This window comes from Arachis hypogaea, chromosome 20 (assembly GCF_003086295.3).
Source record: "Arachis hypogaea cultivar Tifrunner chromosome 20, arahy.Tifrunner.gnm2.J5K5, whole genome shotgun sequence".
Taxonomy (NCBI): domain Eukaryota; kingdom Viridiplantae; phylum Streptophyta; class Magnoliopsida; order Fabales; family Fabaceae; genus Arachis; species Arachis hypogaea.
The window spans coordinates 90030136-90055594 of NC_092055.1; the positions used below are offsets into that span (position 1 = coordinate 90030136).

Genomic DNA, 25459 nt, shown 5'->3' on the forward strand with positions numbered 1-25459 from the left:
ATTTCCTCTTATGTATACGCGTCGCTTGACAGATTTCCTTTCCACGTATATGCATGGACCACGTATACGGGTCGCCCTGAATTCAGCAAATCCTCATTTCTTCATGAATTCTCCATTTTTACATGCTTTTTCTTCATTCCTTCAATCCAATCTTTGCCTTCTAAAGCTGAAATCACTTGACAAACGTATCAAGGCATCGAATGGAATTAAAGTGAATTAAATTTATCAATTTTTGGGCCTAAAAAGCATGTTTTCACTCTTAAGCACAATTTAAGGAAAAGTTACAAAACCATGCTATTTTAGTGAATAAATGTGGAAAAAGTTGATAAAATCCTCTAAATTCAACACAAGATAAACCCTAAAAATGGGGTTTATCAACCTCCCCACACTTAAACAAAAGCATGTCCTCATGCTAAACCAAGAAGGATAAGAAACGGTATGAACATTTATTCAAGGTAACTACCTATATGCAATCTATCTACATGCAATCTATCTAAGTGCATACAACTACTTGGTCAAAACAAATGAATTCCCAAGAATACATATATTGAAAGGAATTTACAAACTTGCAAGAAAAGAAATAATAATAGGTGGAAACATAGAATTGATAAATCGAACCCTCACTAGATGTGTATCCACTTTAGTCACTCAAGTGTTTAGGGTTGATTCCTTAAATTCTCCTCTAATCATGCTTTCTAAGATTTGTTTTTCATCTAACAATCAACAATTATTCAATGCATGCATACACATATCACGAGGTCTTTTTATAGGTTGTAATGGGGTTAGGGTCAAGGTGAGGTTATATATGGCTATGTGAGCTTGAAATTTGAATCTTTGATTAACTTAAGCTCTCACCTAACCTACAACCTATACAATTCAAATAAAAACCTAACTACCCATTCTTCACTTTTTCACACACTCATGCATTCTCTTTTTTATCACAACACATATGCATTGTTATTATTACATATGCATTGATTAACTTAAGCCCTATTAAGAATTTTTTCTTGGAGAATTTCATTATTTTAACTAAGCTTATTATACATATATGTAAACCTAGAAAATGCATCTAAAAATTCTAAAAAGCCTAATAATAAACAGAAAATAAAATGTTGAAGTGTTAGGATTAGAATTTTGTCACCCAAAAATGACAGTTTCGGTTGGACGACTTCCCCACACTTAAATATTTACACCGTCTTCGATGTATTCAAAAATGGTGATATGGTGACTTTTCGGATTGCCACTTTCAGCTGGTGGATCAACCGGTTGCTGCATGTTCTTTCTATCGCTTCCCTTGTTGGTTATGGTGCATCCTCCATGAAAAATAGAAAACCAGTTAAGAAATTAAGTAAATGCAAAAGCAAGGAAGCATATTTTGTTGGAATGAGGTAATAATCACTAGAATGAAGTGAGTGACCAAATGTGTGACATGGATTAAAGTAAATGTGCATTCTAAGTTGCGCGTGGTTTAGAACACACACTAACATAAAAAGCTATGCCACAGTTACACAAAAGGAACATGCACTTCACTCATTCTAGTGTGCTTGAGATGCTTCAAAGGAAACTTGTAAGTTAAGACCAACAAACAAGTCATAAAGAAGCATGAAAGCATTCAAGTGATAATCAAACAATTGTGAAATGGAAGATGAAGGGACATTGGTTAATGTGCAAGGAGACTTTAATGATAAAGGAACAATGAAAATCACACATCAACTAATGACAATACACTTTGAATTTTGGTTCCCATCACCTAATGGACATAAAATAGGACATATGGTTGCTATGCAAAGTAGTAAAAGAGACTAGAGGTAAAATCAATCACATAGCAAGCAAGGTCCGTATAGCTTGACAATTTCAAAAAGATGTCACTAGGTAAGCTTACTATCCAAATTCACAATTGGTGCATTATGCCAAAATAACTAGTTTCACGTATGTGTAGAGCACATAGTTAAACAATTGAGGGTCAACATGTCCTTAAGGCATAAGCATAACATATAGATGCATATGATCAAGCAACATAATGCATTAAGATAAATGCACAACACCCAACATCAAAAAATCGCTTAGTCAAAGATTCCAACAAAAAATTAAGCATGAAGAACTCAAAACCAAGTAACAAATTATAACCTCAATAAAGATTCCAACAATGAATATTAAAATCAATGATGCTAGGATAGCATCTCATAGGTAATCAGCAGCAATTAACATCAAAATCAGCAAATTAAATCAATAATCCAACACTTAGCACCAAAATAGAAAATTGAAGAAACTAACTAACTAACTAACTAAAGGAGAAGATGGTGGATGGTGACTGATAGTTGGAGGAGTGAAATAAAAGAAAATAAGAGAGAAGAAGAAAAGAAATGAAAAGAAGAGAAGAAAAGAAAGGTGTGTAAACAGGGCAGGGGTCACGCGTACGCGTAGGTCACGTGTATGCGTGACATGGGAAAAATGGAGATGACACGTATGCATGGGTCACGCGTACACGTGGGGTGGAATTTGTGCTAGACGCACAGTTTTGGCACCCCACCAGCACAACTCTCTGGCTTTTGTACCAGGATTTCAAACATAAGCATACGATGCGTGCTCGTCGTCCAAGCTTACTTGTGGATTGCCTTTTTTTTTAGAGAAGCCTAAAAACAGAATTAAACACTCTCCTAACCTGTAAACACTCTAAACTAACCAAAATTCAAATCTAACTAAAAATCTTTGGCCGAGTTTAGAAGACGCAAAACGGCGTTGAACGCCAGTTCTACGCTGCAGTCTGGAGTTAAATGCCAGAATCACGTCACGAACCAGAGTTGAACACCAGAAATACGTTACAACCTGGCGTTCAACTCTAGAAAGAGCCTCTGCACGTGTAACATCCAAGCTCAGCCCAAGCACACACCAAGTGGGCCCCAGAAGTGGATTTATGCATCAATTACTTACTTCTGTAAACCCTAGTAGCTAGTTTATTATAAATAGGACTTTTTACTATTGTATTAAACATTTTATGATCTACGGATCATCTTTGATCACGTTTTGAGGGATGGCCATTCGGCCATGCCTGAACCTTTCACTTATGTATTTTTAACGGTAGAGTTTCTACACTCCATGGATTAAGGTGTGGAGCTCTGCTGTTCCTCAAAGATTAATGCAAAATACTACTGTTTTTCTATTCAATTCAACTTATTCCACTTCTAAGATATTCATTCGCACTTCAACCTGAATGTGATGAATGTGACAATCATCATCATTCCCTATGAGCGCGTGCCTGACAACCACTTCTGTTCTACTTTAGATTGAATGAGTATCTCTTGGATCTCTTAATCAGAATCTTCGTGGTATAAGCTAGACTGATGGCGGCATTCATGAGAGTCCGGAAAGTCTAAACCTTGTCTGTGGTATTCCGAGTAGGACTCTAGGATTGAATGACTGTGACGGACTTCAAACTCGCGAGTGCTGGGCGTAGTGACAGACGCAAAAGGAGGGTGAATCCTATTTCAGTATGATCGAGAACCTCAGATGATTAGCCGTGCTGTGACAGAGCATTTGGACCATTTTCACAAGAGGATGGGATGCAGCCATTGACAAGGGTGATGCCTCCAGACGATTAGCCATGTAGTGACAAAGCATCGGACCATTTTTCAGAGAGGATTAAAAGTAGCCATTGACAACGGTGATGTCCTTACATAAAGCCAGCCATGGAAAGGAGTAAGACTGATTGGATGAAGACAGCGGGAAAGCAGAGATTCAGAGGAACGAAAGCATCTCTATACGCTTATCCGAAATTCTCACCAAGGATTTACATAAGTATCTCTATCCCTATTTTATGTTTACTTATTATTTAATTTCGAAAACTCCATAACCTTTTGATATCCGCCTGTCTGAGATTTACAAGATGACCATAGCTTGCTTCATACCAACAATCTCCGTGGGATCGACCCTTACTCACGTAAGGTTTATTACTTGGACGACCAGTGCACTTGCTGGTTAGTTGTGCGAAGTTGTGATAAAGAGTTGAGATTACAATTGAGCGTACCATGTTGATGGCGCCATTGATGATCACAATTTCGTGCACCAAGTTTTTGGCGCCGTTGCCGGGCATTGTTCGAGTTTGGACAACTGACGGTTCATCCTGTTGCTCAGATTGGGTAACTTTCTTTTTGTTTTATTTTCAAAAATTTTTTAAAAATCTTTCAAAAATTTCTCCTTTGTTTTCGAAAAAAATTCTAAAATAAAATGTTTTCAAAAATATATTTTTCTTCAGAATTTTTAAGAATGAATTCTAGTGTTTCATGAAGCATGTTGAAGCCTGGCTGGCTGTAAAGCCATATCTAATTCTTCTGGATAGGGTATGTCAGGCGTGTCATGTCTGAGTTACATACTAAAGCTTGGCTGGCTATTAAGCCATGCCTGACCCTTTGATTGGAGCTTTAGATTAAAGAGCATAAGATTCCTGGAATTCATATTAAAAATTTTGGAATCCTTATTTTTCTTTTTCAAATGATTTTCGAAAAAATTAAAAGAAAATACAAAAAAATCATAAAATCATAAAAATCAAAAAAATATTTTTGTGTTTCTTGTTTGAGTCATGTGTCATGTTATAAGTTTGGTGTCAATTGCATGTTTTAAAATTTGCATAAAATTTTCGAAAAACTCATACATTCATAGTGTTCTTCATGATCTTCAAGTTGTTCTTGGTAAGTCCTCTTGTTTGATCTTCATATTTTCTTGTTTTGCATCTTTTCTTGTTTTTCATGTGCATTTTTGCATCCATAGAGTCTAAACATGAAAGATTTCTAAGTTTGGTGTCTTGCATGTTTTCTTTGCATATAAAAATTTTCAAAAATATGTTCTTAATGTTCACCATGATTTTCATAGTGTTCTTGGTGTTCATCTTGACATTCATAGCATTCTTGCATGCATTCATTGTTTTGATCCAAAATTTTCATGCATTGAGTCTTTTTCATGTTTTTCTCTCTCATCATTAAAAATTTAAAAATAAAAAAAATATCTTTCCCTTTTTCTCTCTCAAAATTTCAAAAATTAGATTTGACTCTTTCAAAAATTTTTAAAAATCTAGTTGTTTCTCATGAGTCAAATCAAATTTTCAATTTAAAAATCATATCTTTTTCAAAATCTTTTTCAAAAATAAAATCTTTTTCATTTTTCTTAGTTATTTTCGAAAATTTTAAAAATATTTTTCAAAAATCTTTTTCTTATTTTTATATCAAATTTTCGAAAATAACAATAACAATTAATGTTTTGATTCAAAAATTTCAAGTTTGTTACTTGCTTGTTAAGAAAGATTCAAACTTTGAGTTCTAGAATCATATCTTGTGATTTCTTGTGAATCAAGTCATTAATTATGATTTTAAAAATCAAATCTTTTTCAAAAACTAATTTCAATCATATCTTTTCAAAAATATCTTCTTATCTTATCTTTTTCAAAAATTTGATTTCAAAATATCTTTTCTAACTTCCTAACTTCTTATCTTTTCAAAATTTGTTTCAACTAACTAACTAACTTTTTGTTTGTTTCTTATCTTTTTCAAAACTACCTAACTAACTCTCTCTCTCTAATTTTCGAAAATATCTTCCCCTTTTTTCAAAATTTCTTTTTTTTAATTGACTAATTATTTTAATTTTTTATTTTAATTTTCGAAAAATTACTAACCTTTTTCAAAAACTATTTTCGAAAATCACTAACTCTTTTTCAAAAATAAATTTCGAAAATCTTTCTCCCTCATCTCCTTCTAATTATTTATTCATCTACTAACACTTCTCTTCATCTCACATCACTGCTCCTATCCTTACCCTTGTATTTGGATTCTTCATTCTTCTTCACCCCTATTCCTTTTCTTCTTCTACTAACAATAAGGAACCTCATTACTGTGACATAGAGGATTCCTCTTCTTTTCTTGTTCTCTTCTCTTTCTTATGAGCAGGAACAAGGAAAAAGGCATTCTTGTTGAAGCTGATCCAGAACCTGAAAGGACTCTGAAGAGGAAACTAAGAGAAGCTAAATTACAACAATCCAAAGACAACCTTATTGAAAATTTCGAACAAATAAAGGAGATGGTAGCCGAACCCAACAACAATAATGCAAGGAGAATGCTTGGTGACTTTACTACACCTAATTCCAATTTACATGGAAGAAGCATCTCCATTCCTGCCATTGGAGCAAACAACTTTGAGCTGAAACCTCAGCTAGTTTCTCTGATGTAGCAGAACTGCAAGTTTCATGGACTTCCATCTGAAGATCCTTTTCAGTTCTTAACTGAATTCTTGCAGATATGTGATACTGTTAAGACTAATAGAGTAGATCCTGAAGTCTACAGGCTCATGCTTTTCCCTTTTGCTGTGAGAGACAGAGCTAGAATATGGTTGGACTCTCAACCCAAAGATATCCTGAACTCTTGGGACAAGCTGGTCACGACTTTCTTAGCCAAGTTCTTTCCTCCTCAAAAGCTGAGCAAGCTTAGAGTGGATGTTCAAACCTTCAGACAGAAAGAAGGTGAATCCCTCTATGAAGCTTAGGAAAGATACAAGCAACTGACCAAAAAGTGTCCTTCTGACATGCTTTCAGAATGGACCATCCTGGACATATTCTATGATGGTCTGTCTGAATTAGCCAAAATGTCATTGGATACCTATGCAGGTGGATCCATTCACCTAAAGAAAAATGCCTGCAGAAGGTCAAGAACTCATTGACATGGTTGCTAATAACCAGTTCATGTACACTTCTGAGAGGAATCCTGTGAGTAATGGGACGCCTATGAAGAAGGGAGTTCTTGAAATTGATACTTTGAATGCCATATTGGCTCAGAACAAAATATTGACTCAGCAAGTCAATATGATTTCTCAGAGTCTGAATGGAAGGCAAGCTGCATCCAACAGTACTCAAGAGGCATCTTCTGAAGAAGAAGCTTATGATCCTGAAAACCCTGCAATAGCAGAGGTAAATTATATGGGTGAACCCTATGGAAACACATAATTCATCATGGAGAAATCATCCAAATTTCTCATGGAAGGATCAACAAAAGCCTCAACAAGGCTTTAATAATGGTGGAAGAAACAGGTTTAACAATAGTAAACCTTTTCCATCATCCACTCAGCAACAGACAGAGAACTCTGAACAAAATACCTCTAATTTAGCAAACTTAGTCTCTGATCTATCTAAGGCCACTGTGAGTTTCATGAATGAAACAAGGTCATCCATTAGAAATTTGGAGGCACAAGTGGGCCAGCTGAGTAAAAGGATCACTGAAATCCCTCCTAGTAGTCTCCTAAGCAATACAGAAGAAAATCCAAAAGGAGAGTGCAAGGCCATTGAATTAATCACCATGGCCAAACCTGTGAAGGAAGGAGAGGACGTGAATTCCAAGGAGGAAGACCTCCTGGGACGTCCAGTGATCAATAAGGAGTTTCCCTCTGAGGAACCAAAAGAATCTGAGACTCATCTAGAGACCATAGAGATTCCATTGAACCTCCTTATGCCATTCATGAGCTCTGATGAGTATTCCTCTTCTGAAGAGAATGAGGATGTTACTGAAGAGCAAGTTGCCAAGTACCTTGGAGCAATCATGAAGCTGAATGCCAAATTATTTGGTATTGAGACTTGGGAAGATGAACCTCCCTTGTTCACCAATGAACTAAGTGATCTGGATCAACTGAGATTGCCTCACAAGAAACAAGATCCTGGAAAGTTCTTAATACCTTGTACCACAGGCATCATGACCTTTGAAAAGGCTCTGTGTGACCTTGGTTCAGGGATAAACCTCATGCCCCTCTCTATAATAGAGAAAATGGGAATCTATGGGGTGCAAGCCACTAAAATCTCATTAGAGATGGCAGACAATTCAAGAAAACAGGCTTATGGACAAGTAGAGGACGTGTTAGTAAAGGTTGAAGGCCTTTACATCCCTGTTGATTTCATAGTCCTAGATACTGGGAAGGATGAGGATGAATTCATCATCCTTGGAAGACCCTTCCTAGCCACAGCAAGAGCTGTGATTGATGTGGACAGAGGAGAATTGATCCTTCAATTAAATGAGGACAACCTTGTGTTTAAAACTCAAGGATCTCTCTCTGTACCCATGGAGAGAAAACATAGTAAGCTTCTCTCATTGCAGAGTCAACCAGAGCCCCCACAGTCAAACTCTAAGTTTGGTGTTGGGAGGCCACAACCAAACTCTAAGTTTGGTGTTGAACTCCCATACCCAAACTCTAAGTTTGGTGTTGGAGAGTCTCAATAATGCTCTGAACATCTGTGAGGCTCCATGAGAGCCCACTGTCAGGCTATTGACATTAAAGAAGCGCTTGTTGGGAGGCAACCTAATTTTTATCTAATTTCTATTTTTATTGTTTTTCATGTTTTATTAGGTTCATGATCATGTGGATTCACAAAATAAATATAAAAATTGAAAACGGAATCAAAAACAGCAGAAGAAAAAATCACACCCTGGAGGGAGACCTTACTGGCGTTTAAACGCCAGTAAGATGCATCTGGCTAGTGTTCAACGCCAGAACAGAGCATGGTTCTGGCACTGAACGCCCAAAATGGGCAGCATCTAGGCGTTTGAACGCCAGAATTGCACCCTGGAGAAGAGCTGGCGCTGAACGCCCAGAACAAGCATGGTTCTGGCGTTCAACGCCAGAAATGGGCAACAAATGGGCGTTCAACGCCCAGAACAAGCACCAATCTGGCGCTGAACGCCCAGAGTTGTGTGCAAGGGCATTTTGCATGCCTAATTGGGTGCAAGTTTGTAAATCCTTGAACACCTCAGGATTTGTGGACCCCACAGGATCACCTCAAGATCTGTGGACCCCACAGGATCCCCACCTACCTCCACTCACTTCTTCTCACCCCTCTTTCACACAATCCCATAAACACTCTTCCCCAAAACTCTTCACCAATCACCTCAATCTCTCTTTCCTATCACCACTTCACCACTCACATCTACCCACTCTTTCCCATAAACCTACCTCATAAACACCACCTACCTTCAAAATTCAAAATCAATTTCCCACCCAAACCCACCCTATATGGCCGAAACCTTACCCCCCTCCCTTCCCTATATATGGCCCTCCATTCTTCTTCAAATTCACACAACAAAACCCTCTCTTCCCCTTCTTGACCGAAACACATCTCCCTCTCCATCTCCTCCATTTCTTCTTCTTCTTCATCTATTCTTTCTTTTCTTGCTCGAGGGCGAGCAAAATTCTAAGTTTGGTGTGGTAAAAGCTTAAGCATAAGCATAAGCATAAGCAAAATTCTTCTTCTTCAAATTCTATGCATGAAACCACCATAAAATCAGTAACATGACTTCCACAAGAATGACTCATTCCTCTGGATATTCCATTCATCATTCTCTTGTTCCAGTACTTGCTTAGGGACAAGCAAGCTTTAAGTTTGGTGTTGTGATGCCAGGGCATCTTGGCCAGTTTCACTGACCTTGTTTTTACTATTTTTAGGTTAGTTTCATGCATTTCCTTAGGAAATAAGCTAGTTTTGGGTAGATATTCACTTACACCTTGACTCAAGCATACATTGTGTGTTTTACATTATTTCATGAGGATTTTGCATAAGTTTAGTGACAAATTTTATGTTGCATTGCCCATGACTTGGACTAGAACTTTGATGCACTCTATTGCTTGATTTCAGGACCAAAGGAAGCAAGGAAAGGGAGGAAACTTGCAAGGTTAATGAGAAAAGTGATTGCCAATGACACTCTCATAGCCATCATTGCCCACGTTAAGAGTCACGTTAACTAAGTTAACGTGAACTCTAACGTGGAAAAGGGAAGTTGAGCCAACGTTAGTGACACTTAACATTGTCACTAACGTTGGCAAACACTCATGAGTGGCCACGTTAGAGCCCACGTTAACCTAGTTAACGTGGCCTCTAACGTTAAAGGGGGAAGAGAAGCCAACGTTAGTGACATTCAACATTGTCACTAACGTTGGCCTTAGGATGCAACACACCACGTTAACTCCCACGTTAACTTGGTTAACGTGGGAGCTAACGTAAGAAGTGAGAGTTGTCGCCAACGTTTGTGACACTCAACATTGTCACTAACGTTGGAAGCAACCACACAACCCCCCAAGGAGCCATGTTAACTTAGTTAACGTGGAAGCTAACGATGAGGAATGAATGATGAGCCAACGTTAGTGACACTCAACATTGTCACTAACGTTGGGATGGCTAAGAATGGCCACGTTCGAAGCCACGTTAACCTAGTTAACGTGGCTTCTAACGTGAGATCTAGGGGCACATTGGAACGTTAGTGATAATGTTGAGTGTCACTAACGTTCTCGAAGGTTGGCAAGGCCACGTTAGAAGCCACATTAACCTAGTTAACGTGGAGCTTTAACGTGAAGCAAAAAGGGGCACACTGGAACATTACTGACAATGTTGAGTGTCACTAACGTTCTCGAAGTTTGGCAAGGCCACGTTAGAAGCCACGTTAACATAGTTAACGTGGGCTCTAACGTGAGGCAAAGGGATACATTGGAACGTTAGTGAAAATGTTAAGTGTCACTAACGTTCTCGAACTTATACTTTCAATAAATGTTAACACCCCTAACACCCTGAGCTGAAGTCTCTGCCCACTTAGCACTTTCTCTCTACAAGTAAAGCCAAGCCCAAATGAAGAAAAAAACTGCTTCAAACTCAAGATCCAAAGGCCCAAGACTTGAAGAGCAAACTAGAAGCTGAGAAGAGTAGTATATATAGGAGTAGCTTTGAATTGTAAAAGGAGTTCCGGAGGCTGGAAAAAGAGAACTACTCTCTGTATTTTACTTTCTCTGCATTTTCTAGTTTTATGATGTATTCTCCATCTTTGTTTTCATTTTCAAGAGCTATGAACAACTAAACCCCTTTCATTGGGTTAGGGAGCTCTGTTGTAATTTGATGGATCAATACTAATTTTCATTATTCTTCTTTTATCTTTTCTCTTGATTTTACTAGAAAGCTTTCGATCTTCATCCAATTGAGTAGTTATCTTGGAAGAGAAGCTATTCAAACTTGGATCTCTTTTGAACCTTGAAAGAGGAATGAAGAGATCAAGCTAGAAATGCTTTCTCATGCTGGACCAAATTGGGTTTGGATGGGTATGTGACTATAACCCTCTCAATACTTGATTTGGGAAATGCATGTGGTATAATCAGTGACCATACTTCATCTCTTCTCATGAGCAATTGACCAAGGAATTAGCTATTGATCAAGATTTGAGAGATTGAATTGCAAGAAATTGTAATTCAATCACTTAAGATTGCCAAGGAGATCAATGAGTGCATTGATTGAGGAAGAGATGAAAATGAACTTGATCCGGAGAATTGCAACATCTCCTAAGCCCAATGAACTCCCCATCTCTGATCTTACCCATTCTCTTTAATTTCTGCCATTTACTTTTATGAGCGAATCCCCCATTCCCATTTACAATTCTGCAATTTATTTTCAGTCATTTACTTCCAGTCCTTTAATTCTAGCATTTACTTTTCTGTTATTTACATTCCCGCCATTTTATTTTCTGCAACTCTCAACCCAAATTCTGAATTTGCTCAACTAGAACATTCTTCTAATTAAAGCTGCTTGATCAATCAATCCCTGTGGGATTCGACTTCACTCTATTGTGAGTTTTTACTTGATGACAAATTCGGTACACTTGCCGAAGGGAGATTTGTTGAGAGACAAGTTTTCCGTGCATCAAGTTTATGGCACCGTTGCCGGGGATTGATTGTGCATCAACAATGATTAAATTGGAAGATCACTAGATTGAGCATTTTTGTTGTGTGAATTTCATTTTCTGTTTGAGTGATTTACTTTTTGTTTTAGTTAAACTTCTTCCCTTCCCCCTCTACACTTTTGTTCTTCTTTGTTATTTTCATTTCTGTTTGCTAACCCACTAACTATTTGATATATTGCATCACCCATAACTAACAGTAATTCTGACACAAATACTTTCTGCACCTATCTTTTCTTGCTTGCACTTGATGGTTGTATGATAGGGAGAAGAAGTGGGGCTTCAACTTCCTTCGATTCTGAACCTGAGAGGACCTTCCTTAGATTAAGGAGGGAGGCAAGAGGAAATAAAGTGGTTGGTGCTGAGGAAGAAGAGGAATTCTTTGAAACACACATGGAAGACAACATGGAAAATCATCATGAAGAAGAAGATCACAACCATGGGGGAGGAGGTAGAGCAAATCATGCTGGGGAGGATAGAAGAGTTTTGGGCTCTTACATCAATCCAAACCGAGGCAATTGTGGAAGTAGCATCCAAAAGCCAACAATCCATGCCAACAACTTCGAACTTAAACCACAGCTCACCACCCTTGTTCAGAACAACTGTTCGTTTGGAGGAAGTGTTCAAGAAGACCCCAATCAACATTTAACCACCTTCTTGAGAATATATGACACAGTGAAGTCTAATGGTGTTCATCCTAACGCCTATAGGCTGCTTTTATTTCCATTCTCACTCAGGGACAAGGCAGCCAAATGGCTGGAATCTTTCCCAAGGGAAAGCTTGACAACTTGGGAAGACGTGGTGAACAAATTCTTAGCAAGATTTTACCCTCCTCAACGAATCAATAGGCTGAGAGCTGAGGTCCAAACTTTCAGGCAACAAGATGGTGAGACTCTATATGAAGCATGGGAGAGGTTAAAGGACTTAACAAGGAGGTGTCCACCTGACATGTTCAACGAATGGGTGCAGCTGCACATTTTCTATGAAGGGCTCTCTTATGAGTCAAAGAAGGCCGTAGACCATTCATCTAGAGGATCTTTGAACAAGAAGAAGACCATTGAGGAAGCCATAGATGTTATTGAAACAGTAGCAGAGAACAACTACTTCTATGCTTCCAAAAGAGGGAACACAAGAGGAGTAATGGAGCTAAACAATGTAGATGCTCTGTTGGCCCAAAATAAGCTCATTACCCAGCAGCTGGCTGACCTTACCAAGAAGATGGAGATGAACCAAATAGCAGCAATCTCCACTTCATCAACAATCCAGGAAGGAGTGAATGAAGAAGCAGAGGGGAGTCAGGAGCAAGCCAACTACATTGGGAATTCACCAAGGAAAAACTATGATCCATACTCCAAAACCTACAAACCTGGATGGAGAAACCACCCAAACTTTGGGTGGGGAAGTGAGCAAGATCAAAACCAAGACCAAAAACGTTACAACTCCAACAACAATGCAGCTCACCAGCAATTCACACAGAGGACGTCTCAACACCCCCACAACAACACTTCTTCATATGCTTATCAAAACCAAAATAACACATCTGCTCCGAATCACCCATCAATTGATGATAAGCTCTCTAAGATCGAAACCTTAATTGAAGGAGTATGCAGAGACATTCGAGACAGTAAAGCATTCAGAGAGGAAGTGCAGTCCAACATGCAGAGTCAAAATGCTGCCATCACGAAACTGGAGACACAAATCAGCTATCTGTTTAAGCAGCTCCCTAACCACAACTTTTGCTATGATGCCCACTCAAGCAAAAGGGAGGAGTGTCAAGCTATCACACTTAGGAGTGGGAAGGAACTGAAGGAACGTCCCCAAAAACCACAAGAAGAAGGCTCAAATGAAAAGGGAGAAGAGCAAGATGGAGTTCAACCTCCCACGCCAAGTCTGCAGAAAGAAAAAGGGATGCCCCAACTGAACATCTCAAGAGCTCCATATCCCCAGCTATTGAAGAAAAAGGAAGATGACAACCAGTTCTTGAGATTTTTGGAAATCTTCAAGAAGCTACAAATCAACATACCCTTTGCTGAAGCCAAAGAACAAATGCCACTCTATGCCAAGTTTTTGAAGGAGCTAATGACTAAGAAGAGAATCTGGAAGAACAATGAGACTGTGATACTAACTGAAGAGTGCAGTGCTATCATTCAGCATAAACTACCTCAGAAACTGAAGGATCCTGGGAGTTTTCAGATCCCTTGTATTATAGGAGAAATCACGGTAGAGAAGGCTCTTTGTAACTTAGGGGCCAACATCAATTTGATGTCTGTAGCTATGATGAGAAAGATGAAAATTGAGGAGGCTAAACCAACAAAAATGGCCCTACAACTGGCAGACCGATAGTTCAAATTCCCTGACAGGATAGTAGAGGATTTGCTAGTAAAAGTGGGAGATTTCATATTTCCAGCAGATTTTGTAGTGCTGGATATGCAGGAGGACGCCAAGACCTCCATCATCCTGGGAAGGCCATACTTGGCCACCGCTGGAGCTATCATCGATGTTTAGAAGGGTGACCTCACACTGAGATTACACAATGAAAAGATGACATTCAATGTGTACAAGGCCATGAGTTATCCACCAGAACAATTGGGGGAATGCATGAGGTTAGATGCACTTGAGGATGAAGTGCAGGAGAATTTTGAAGAAGAAGAACCTGAAGGGGACGAGAGATTGGTGGAGGAAGAATCTGAATCAAGTGAAGAGGTAGCTACAGCAGAAATACATATACCAGATGCACCAAAGGAAGGGAACGAAAAGTCAGAAGCAACCAAACTTAAACTCAAAGCACTGCCACCCACTCTCAAATATGCATATCTAGGAGAAAATGAAAACTACCCAGTGATCATAAATTCATCCCTCAGTCAAGATCAAGAGGACGAGCTACTCAAGGTGCTGCGGGAGCATAAGGATGCCATTGGATGGACCCTTGCTGACCTGAAGGGAATCAGTTCAGCCATATGCATGCATAAAATACTGTTGGAAGATGATGCCAAGCCATCCATTCAATCCCAAAAAAGGCTGAACCCAATCATGAAGGAAGTGGTACAGAAAGAGGTTATGAAGCTTTGGCAAGGAGGGGTCATATACCCAATTTCGGACAGCCCTTGGGTTAGCCCCATACATGTTGTGCCAAAGAAGGGAGGAATCACTGTGGTTACCAATGAGAAGAACGAGCTCATACCTACAAGGACCGTCACAGGATGGCGGATGTGCATAGACTACAGGAAACTCAATGAGGCTACACGAAAGGACCATTTTCCCCTTCCATTCATGGATCAGATGTTGGAAAGACTTGCAGGGCACGCATATTATTGTTTTCTCGACGGTTATTCAGGATATAACCAAATAGTGGTTGATCCGAGAGACCAAGAGAAAACCTCATTTACTTGTCCGTATGGAGTGTTTGCCTATAGGCGCATGCCATTTGGATTATGTAATGCCCCTGCAACTTTCCAACACTGCATGCTTTCTATCTTTTCAGATATGATAGAAAAATTCATTGAAGTTTTTATGGATGACTTCTCGGTATTCGGAGATTCTTTTCCTAGTTGCCTACATCACCTCGCCTTGGTATTGAAAAGATGCCAAGAGAGCAATTTGGTCTTGAACTTGGAAAAATGCCACTTCATGGTGACAGGAGGAATAGTCCTTGGTCACAAGGTCTCTCACCAAGGCATTGAGGTTGATAGAGCTAAAGTAGAACTTATTGAAAAACTACCCCCACCCAGTGATGTCAAGGCAATTAGGAGTTTTTTAGGGCATGCTGGTTTTTACAGAAGGTTCATTAAAGATTTTTCAAAGATAGCCAAGCCCTTAAGCAATCTCCTTGTATCTGATACACCATTTATCTTTGATGAAACATGCATGCTAGCATTTGCACATTTGAAAATGAGGTTATCCTCTGCTCCTATCATTTCCCCACCTGATTGGAACCTACCATTTGAATTGATGTGTGATGCATCTGATTTTGCAGTTGGGGCAGTGTTAGGACAAAGGAAAGATAACCTAGTTCGTGTGATATACTATGCTAGCAAAGTCCTTAATGAAACTCAAAGAAATTATACCACTACTGAAAAGGAATTGCTAGCAATAGTCTTTGCATTTGAAAATTTAGATCATACCTCATTGGTGCTAAAGTGATTGTTTTTACAGATCACACGGCACTTAAATATTTGTTTGCCAAGCAAGAATCAAAGCCAAGACTAATAAGGTGGATTTTACTGTTGCAGGAATTTGATATTGAAATCAGAGACAAGAAAGGAGTGGAGAACAAGGTGGCAGATCACCTATCCAGAATCCCTCATGATCAAGGTGGAGAAAATGATACAAATGTGAACGAGCTCTTCCCTGATGAGCAGTTGATGACAGTTCACAAAGCACCATGGTTCGCAGATATTGCAAATTTCAAGGCAACTGGGGCATTACCCCCAGGGATCAATAAACATCAAAAGAGGAAGCTCATGAATGATGCAAAATACTTTGTCTGGAATGAGCCATATCTCTTCAAGAAATGTTCAGATGGAATCCTTAGAAGATGTGTTTCGGAAGAGGAAGGAAGAGAAGTCCTGTGGAACTGCCACGGTTCATGTTATGGTGGGCACTTTGGAGGGGACAGAACTGCAGCAAAGGTGTTACAAAGCGGATTCTTTTGGCCCACCCTTTTCAAGGATGCCAAGGAACTAGTAAAAAGCTGCAATGAATGCCAAAGATCTGGAAACCTGCCCAAAAGAAACGCCATGCCACAAAATTTCATCTTGGAACTGGAACTGTTTGATGTGTGGGGAATAGATTTCATGGGACCATTCCCAACCTCATATGCAAACAAGTACATCCTGGTAGCAGTGGATTATGTTTCCAAGTGGGTAGAGGCTATTGCAACCCCAACTAATGATAACAAGGTAGTCATGAACTTCCTCAGGAAGATTATCTTTAGCCGGTTTGGAGTCCCAAGAGCCCTCATCAGTGATGGAGGGAGCCACGTTTGTAACAAACCACTAGAAGCTCTCCTCCTACGATATGGGGTAAAGCACAAAGTAGCCACACCTTACCACCCTCAAACGAGTGGGCAAACTGAGATATCCAACAGAGAACTGAAGAGGATCCTGGAAAAAACTGTGGGTGCATCTAGAAATGATTGGTCGAAGAAGCTGGATGATGCTCTTTAGGCATACAGAACAACATTCAAAACTCCACTTGGAATGTCTCTATATCAACTGGTCTATGGGAAGGCTTGTCATTTACCACTGGAGCTGGAACACAAAGCTCTCTGGGCTATCAAGATACTAAATTTTGACAGCATTGCTGCTGGTGCAAAAAGGATCTTGCAGCTGCAAGAGATGGAGGAATTCAGGTCACAAGCCTATGAAAACACTAAGATGTGTAAAGAGAAGGCAAAGACAAAACAAGATATGCATCTGGCGCCAAGAAGTTTCGAAAAGGGGCAGCGAGTCTCCTTTACAATTCTAAATTAAGGCTGTTCCCAGGAAAACTCAAGTCAACGTGGTCCGGACCTTTCATGGTTACGAAAGTATCACCATATGGCCACATTGAAATCACGGATGAAGGTTCAGAGAGGACTTTTACAGTGAATGGACAAAGACTCAAGCATTATCTGGGCAACATGGGGGAAAGCCCCAGAGTAAAGTACCATCTCAAGTAATTAAGGACTCGTCGAGCTAGCGACGATAAAAGAGCGCTCTGTTGGGAGGCAACCCAACCTCAGGTAGTTTCACTTTCATCTTTATTTCAATAAAAATCACAAGTCGTTTCCCCTGTATTGTAAGGAGCTGAGTTTGGTGTTCCACACCAGAACAATCCAAGACTAATGGTGTAATTCTAAGTTTCGTGTTCCACCAAAGGACATTGGTTAGAATTACACTCCACTCCAGAAGAACATTGCTAGCTCCATCCAATCAAGAGAAACCACTTAGATGTAGTTAGACTATAGGTGATCATTGCTTTGTTGACAATAAGATATGGAGTTCTCTGCATATGTGCAATATTTGCACTGGGCAAGGAACTAAGTTTGGTGTTCACACACCAAATTGAGTTCAAAAAGCACCAGCATACATGCAAGCTAACTATGTCTCAAGTGCTTTGGGAACAAGCAACTTCCAGTCACCTTGCAGGAATCTTATGAGGAAATGGTGCACCTCTACCCAAAGAAGTGAGGCAGCCAAAAACTAGGATGATGACAAAGAGAGAGAGCAACCAGAAATCATCACCCGAAGGTTGTATTGTTACTTGATTCCATTGTACGCAGAATGGTTGAAAGTTGGAAGTCCGAATGCACTTTTGATTTGTGGCTACTTGTAGTTGAATTTTTTTCTGTCTTTTAAGTTCTGAGTAGGTCTGTGTGCTAGTCTTTATGTCACTGCATCCTTACTTAACTTACTTGTATGCTTGTTCCTTTTGAATTAAATGAAGAGAGAATGATTGTTTTTAAAAGACCAGAGTAGAGTTCATAATGTGGAAGTGCATTCATGAATCTTTGGGGTAGTCATAAGTAGCTAAGTTGGTTCAACCACAAGGTTAGGAGGATAACTATCTATCCTGAATACTTGACTTTGGATATACCCATGAGACTAAGTAGATGACAAGATCCTAATAAGAGAAAAGGGAAAGAATAATGGAAGTGTAAAACAAAAGAAAAAGAGTAAGCAATAAGGCTAGGCACCAATGGTTTGGACCTTGAGACAAGTGTCTGTGGTGCTCCTGTGTGAGGGATCTACTTGGATGAATAAGCTCTCAGGGGTGCTTTATCACTTGGTAACTTGGGTTAACTAACCCGGGATTATCAGCTGAAAATCCACTATCAAGAGTAACCCTCACTACAGAGCATTTAGTAACCCAAAGAGGTGCTGGACACCAAGGTCTTAAGAAAAGAAAATAAACAAACTATATGCCTGTGGTGTGTATGTATGAGGGAGAGACTTGAGGGAGTAAGTCCTTAGGGGTGCTTCAACACCTAGCACCTTGAACCAACTGGTTCGGGAGTGTTGGCTGAAAACTTATCTTAAAGAGTTGCCCCCTTATAGAGCACTTAGCCTAAATAACACAAATAACCCTTGAAATAACAATAAAAGGATCAATGAATAAAAGTCTCATGGGATATAAACAAAGTAAGTGGTTAGGGACATGATAAAGGTCTGAAAGCCAATAATGGAATGAACCTAAGTTGCTATGCATGAAACCACCATAAAATCAGTAACATGACTTCTACAAGAATGACTCATTCCTCTGGATATTCCATTCATCATTCTCTTGTTCCAGTACTTGCTTAGGGACAAGCAAGCTTTAAGTTTGGTGTTGTGATGCCAGGGCATCTTGGCCAGTTTCACTGACCTTTTCTTTACTATTTTTAGGTTAGTTTCATGCATTTCATTAGGAAATAAGCTAGTTTTGGGTAGATATTCACTTACACCTTGACTCAAGCATACATTGTGCGTTTTACATTATTTCATGAGGATTTTGCATAAGTTTAGTGACAAATTGTATGTTGCATTGCCCATGACTTGGACTAGAACTTTGATGGACTCTATTGCTTGATTTCAGGACCAAAGGAAGCAAGGAAAGGGAAGAAACTTGCAAGGTTAATGAGAAAAGTGATTGCCAATGACACTCTCATAGCCATCATTGCCCACGTTAAGAGTCACGTTAACTAAGTTAACGTGAACTCTAACGTGGAAAAGGGAAGTTGAGCCAACGTTAGTGACACTTAACATTGTCACTAACGTTGGCAAACACTCATGAGTGGCCACGTTAGAGCCCACGTTAACCTAGTTAACGTGGCCTCTAACGTTAAAGGGGGAAGAAAAGCCAACGTTAGTGACATTCAACATTGTCACTAACGTTGGCCTAAGGATGCAACACACCACGTTAACTCCCACGTTAACTTGGTTAACGTGGGAGCTAACGTAAGAAGTGGGAGTTGTCGCCAACGTTAGTGACACTCAACATTGTCACTAACGTTGGAAGCAACCACACAACCCCCCAAGGAGCCACGTTAACTTCCACGTTAACTTAGTTAACGTGGAAGCTAACGATGAGGAATGAATGATGAGCCAACGTTAGTGACACTCAACATTGTCACTAACGTTGGGATGGCTAAGAATGGCCACGTTAGAAGCCACGTTAACCTAGTTAACGTGGACTCTAATGTGAGATCTAGGGGCACATTAGAACGTTAGTGACAATGTTGAGTGTCACTAACGTTCTCGAAGGTTGGCAAGGCCACGTTAGAAGCCACGTTAACCTAGTTAACGTGGAGCTTTAACGTGAAGCAAAAAGGGGCACACTGGAACGTTAGTGACAATGTTGAGTGTCACTAACGTTCTCGATGTTTGGCAAGGCTACGTTAGAAGCCACGTTAACATAGTTAACGTGGGCTCTAACGTGAGGCAAAGGGGTACATTGGAACGTTAGTGAAAATGTTAAGTGTCACTAACGTTCTCGAACTTCTACTTTCAATAAATGTTAACACCCCTAACGCCCTGAGCTGAAGTCACTGCCCACTTAGCACTTTCTCTCTGCAAGTAAAGCCAAGCCCAAATGAAGAAAAGAACTGCTTCAAACTCAAGATCCAAAGGCCCAAGACTTGAAGAGCAAACTAGAAGCTGAGAAGAGTAGTATATATAGGAGTAGCTTTGAATTGTAAAAGGAGTTCTGGAGGCTGGAAAAAGAGAACTACTCTCTGAATTTTACTTTCTCTGCATTTTCTAGTTTTATGATGTATTCTCCATCTTTGTTTTCATTTTCAAGAGCTATGAACAACTAAACCCCTTTCATTGGGTTAGGGAGCTCTGTTGTAATTTGATGGATCAATACTAATTTTCATTATTCTTTTTCTATCTTTTCTCTTGATTTTACTTGAAAGCTTTTGATCTTCATCCAATTGAGTAGTTATCTTGGAAGAGAAGCTATTCAAACTTGGATCTCTTTTGAACCTTGAAAGAGGAATGAAGAGATCAAGCTAGAAATGCTTTCTCATGCTGGACCAAATTGGGTTTGGATGGGTATGTGACTATAACCCTCTCAATACTTGATTTGGGAAATGCATGTGGTATAATCAGTGACCATACTTCATCTCTTCTCATGAGCAATTGACCAAGGAATTGGCTATTGATCAAGATTTGAGAGATTGAATTGCAAGAAATTGTAATTCAATCACTTAAGATTGCCAAGGAGATCAATGAGTGCATTGATTGAGGAAGAGATGAAAATGAACTTGATCCGGAGAATTGCAACATCTCCTAAGCCCAATGAACTCCCCATCTCTGATCTTACCCATTTAATTCTAGCATTTACTTTTCTGTTATTTACATTCCCGCCATTTTATTTTCTGCAACTCTCAACCCAAATTCTGAATTCGCTCAACTAGAACATTCTTCTAATTAAAGTTGCTTGATCAATCAATCCCTATGGGATTTGACCTCACTCTATTGTGAGTTTTTACTTGACGACAAATTCGGTACACTTGCCGAAGGGAGATTTGTTGAGAGACAAGTTTTCCGTGCATCATCCTCCCATCTTTGATTGTTCCATCTTTGATTGTTCCATCTTTGATACATGTTCTCATTGTAGTTTCCATCTTTTACAACATAGTTGTAACCACACTCATAGCCAAAAGGGTGAGAATTCATAGTGGCAACTAAAAACAAAAGCTAACAAAAATAAGCAACAAAGTCCTAAACCTAACAAAATCTACAAGAAAAAGGCAAACATATTCACAATATTCACATATTCACAATAGCTAATAATATAACACCATTGCATATCCCCCACAACTGCGCCAAAAACTTTGTGTGAGAATTTTCGTTACTCTAGAATTTCTCAATACAAAAAGAACTTCGTTGTAATTATAGTTCCAAACTAATTAATAATCCTCCATCAAAGTTTTAAATTGTTTGTCACAGTACAAACTCCAATAAAAATCGAGAGTATTTAAACCTCCGATCTTCTCACAAGAAATTGCAATGAAGTGCTCAATTATTGGCTATGAAGGAACAATGAGGGTTTGATTTGGTGATTGACAAGAAAAGTAAATAACAAGAAAGTAAATGACAATTAACTAATAAAAGAAAGGAAAAGAACTCTTCGCTAAGGTATGGAAATTGAGATCGCCATCCTTGTCTAACAACCATACATTGACGATTATGAAGGACCAACCCATCAAGTCTACTTCTATATTTGAAGTAAGTCAAATAGGCTTGATCAACATCAACCATAAGTCCCAACCTAGCTATTAATTAGCTTAATAGTAGGTTAGTCTCAATGGACATCAAATTGATCAACAAGGGACCTAAATCACCAATCCAATTAGACCCAATGACTCAAGGTCACTCAATCCCCTTAGCCTAGGCCAAGAGTGTAGAAAACTACTCTATAATTAACGAAGACATTTCATCAAACACCTAGAGTGCAATAAAATTAAACATCATAAATTGCAAGAATTAATGAAACCCATAACTAACACAACCAAGAAATCAACAATAGCAATTAAGATAAGCATAAAAAGACATGAAAACATGAAATTGCATTAAAGAAAATAAAAATCTAACAAGGGTTCATCAAAGTAAAAATGGCAACATAAAGCAATTAACAAGAAAAAAACTAAGAAGTTTAAGACAATAGAACAATAAAATATAAAGAGAGTTAGACTAAAATCAAGAATTAAAAGTTGGATCTAAGAAAATTTGACCTAAACTACCCTAAATTCTAGAGAGATGAGAGAGCTTCTCTCTCTAGAATTCTAACCTAACGCATAGCGAAAACTATACTATCACTACTTGGTTCATTCTCCTTTAATCCTTGGATTCAATAGCATTAGAAATGAGTTGAATTTGGGCCTGGATGGCTTAGAAATCGCCCCCAGTGTATTTCCTTTAAGTTGGTCACATGCTGCTTCCCAGGCGTACGCGTGGGCCACGTATACGCGTCGCCTGATAGATTTCCTCCCACGCCTACGCATGGGCCACATATACGCGTCGCTTGATAGATTTCCTTCCCACATATACGCATGGGCCACGTATACGCGTCGCCCTAAATTCAACAAATCCTAATTTCTTCATGAATTCTCCATTTTTACATGCTTTTTCTTCATTCCTTCAATCCAATCTTTGCCTTCTAAATCTGAAATCACTTAACAAACATATCAAGGCATCGAATAGAATTAAAGTAAATTATATTTATCAATTTTTGGGCATAAAAACCATGTTTTCTCTCTTAAGTACAATTTAAGGAGAATTTACAAAACCATACTATTTTAGTGAATAAATGTAAGAAAAGATGATAAAATCCTCTAAATTCAACATAAGATAAACCCTAAAGATGGGGTTTATCAATCTCCCCACACTTAAGCAATAGTATGTCCTTATGCTAAACTAAGAAGGATAAGAAACGATATGGACATTTATTCAAGGTAACTACCTATATGTAATCTATCTACATGCAATCTATCTAAGTGCATACAACTACTTGGTCAAAACAAATCAATTCCCAAGAATACATATATGAATACGAGGGCTAAGGCAATAATGATCAAATTAACTCCACAATTGAATTGAGTAATTGAAAGGAATTTACAAACTTGCAAGAAAAGAAATAATAATAGGTGAAAACATAGAATTGAGCAATCGAACCCGCACTGGATGTGTATCCGCTCTAGTCACTCAAGTGTTTAGGGTTGATTCACTCAATTCTCCTCTAATCATGCTTTCTAAGATTTGTTTTTCATCTAACAATCAATAATTATTCAATGCATGCATACATATATCGTGAGGTCATTTCATAGGTTGTAATGGGGTTAGGGTCAAGGTGAGGTTATATATGGCTAAGTGAGCTTGAAATTTGAATCATTGATTAACTTAAGCTCTCACCTAATCTACAACATATACAATTCAAATACAAACCTAACTACCCATTCTTCACTTTTTCACACACTCATGCATTCTCTTTTTATCACAACACATATGCATTGTTATTATTACAAATGTATTGATTAACTTAAGCCCTATTAAGAATATTTTTCTTGGAGAATTTTATTATTTTAACTAAGCTTATTATACATATATGCAAACCTAGAAAATACATTTAAAAATTCTAAAAGACCTAATAATAAAAGAAAAATAAAATGTAGAAGTGTAAGGATTAGAATTTTTTCACCCAAAAACGACCGTTTCGGTCGGACGACCTCCCCACACTTAAACGTTTTCACCGTCCTCAGTGCATTCAAAGACAAGCAAGGGGGATATGGTGACTTTTCGGATTGCCACATTTAGCTGGTGGATCAACCGGTTGTTGCATGTTCTTTCTTCCGCTTTCCTTGTTGCTTATGGTGCATCCTCCATGAAAAATAGAAAACTAGATAATAAAATAAGTAAATGCAAAAGTAAGGAAGCATATATTGTTGGAATGAGCTAATAATCACTAGAATAAAGTGAATGACCCAACGTGTGACATGGATGAAAGTAAGTGTGCATTCTAAGTTGCGCGCAGTTTAGAACACACACACTAACATAAAAAGCTATGTCACAGTTACACAAAAGGAACATGCACTTCACTCATTCTAGTGTGCTTGAGATGTTTCAAAGGAAACTTGTAAGTTAAGACCAACAAACAAGTCATAAAGAAGCATGAAAGCATTCAAGCGATAATCAAACAATTGTGACATGGAAGATGAAGGGACATTGGTTGATGTGCAAGGAGACTCTAATGATAAAGGAACAATGAAAATCACACATCAACTAATGACACACTTTGAATTTTGGTTTCCATCACCTAGTGGACATAAAATAGGACACATGGTTGCTATGCAATGTTGTAAAAGAGACTAGAGGTGAAATCAATCACATAGCAAGCAAGGTCCATATAGCTTGACAATTTCAAAAAGATGTCACTAGGTGAGCTTACAATCCAAATTCCCAATTGGGGCATTGATGAGCGGATAATTTATACGCTTTTTGAATTGTTTTTAGTATGTTTTTAGTAGGATCTAGTTACTTTTAGGGATGTTTTCATTAGTTTTTATGTTAAATTCACATTTCTGGACTTTACTATGAGTTTTTGTGTTTTTTTGTGATTTCAGGTATTTTCTGACTGAAATTGAGGGACTTGAGCAAAAATCAGATTCAGAGGTTGAAGAAGGACTGCTGATGCTGTTGGATTCTGACCTCTCTGCACTCAAAGTGGATTTTCTGGAGCTACAGAACTTGAAATGGCACGCTTCCAATTGCGTTGGAAAGTAGACATCCAGGGCTTTCCCGCAATGTATAATAGTCCATTCTTTGGCCAAGAATAGATGACGTAAACTGGCGTTCAACGCCAGCTTTCTGCCCAAATCTGGCGTCCAGCGCCAGAAAAGGATCCAAAACCAGAGTTGAACGCCCAAACTGGCACAAAAACTGACGTTCAACTCCAAGAAGGACCTCTACATGTGCAACACTCAAGCTCAGCCCAAGCACACACCAAGTGGGCCCCGGAAGTGGATTTATGCATCAATTACTTACTCATGTAAACCCTAGTAGCTAGTTTATTATAAATAGGACCTTTTACTATTGTATTAGACGTCTTTTTGACCATCTTTGGACGCCTGGTTCTTAGATCAGAGGGGCTGGCCATTCGGCCATGCCTGGACCTTTCACTTATGTAATTTTAATGGTAGAGTTTCTACACTCCATAGATTAAGGTGTGGAGCTCTGCTGTTCCTCAAAGATTAATGCAAAATACTA

The 25459-nt window shown here is 38.7% G+C and overlaps 1 non-coding gene across 1 annotated transcript; it reads right to left on the bottom strand.

Annotated features, from left to right (window-relative positions):
• Positions 1-12578: 12578 nt before the first annotated feature.
• On the bottom strand, positions 12579-12682 carry LOC112788641 (small nucleolar RNA R71). The gene has a single exon (XR_003195999.1). It is a non-coding gene; the product is annotated as a small nucleolar RNA R71 (small nucleolar RNA).
• Positions 12683-25459: the final 12777 nt, after the last annotated feature.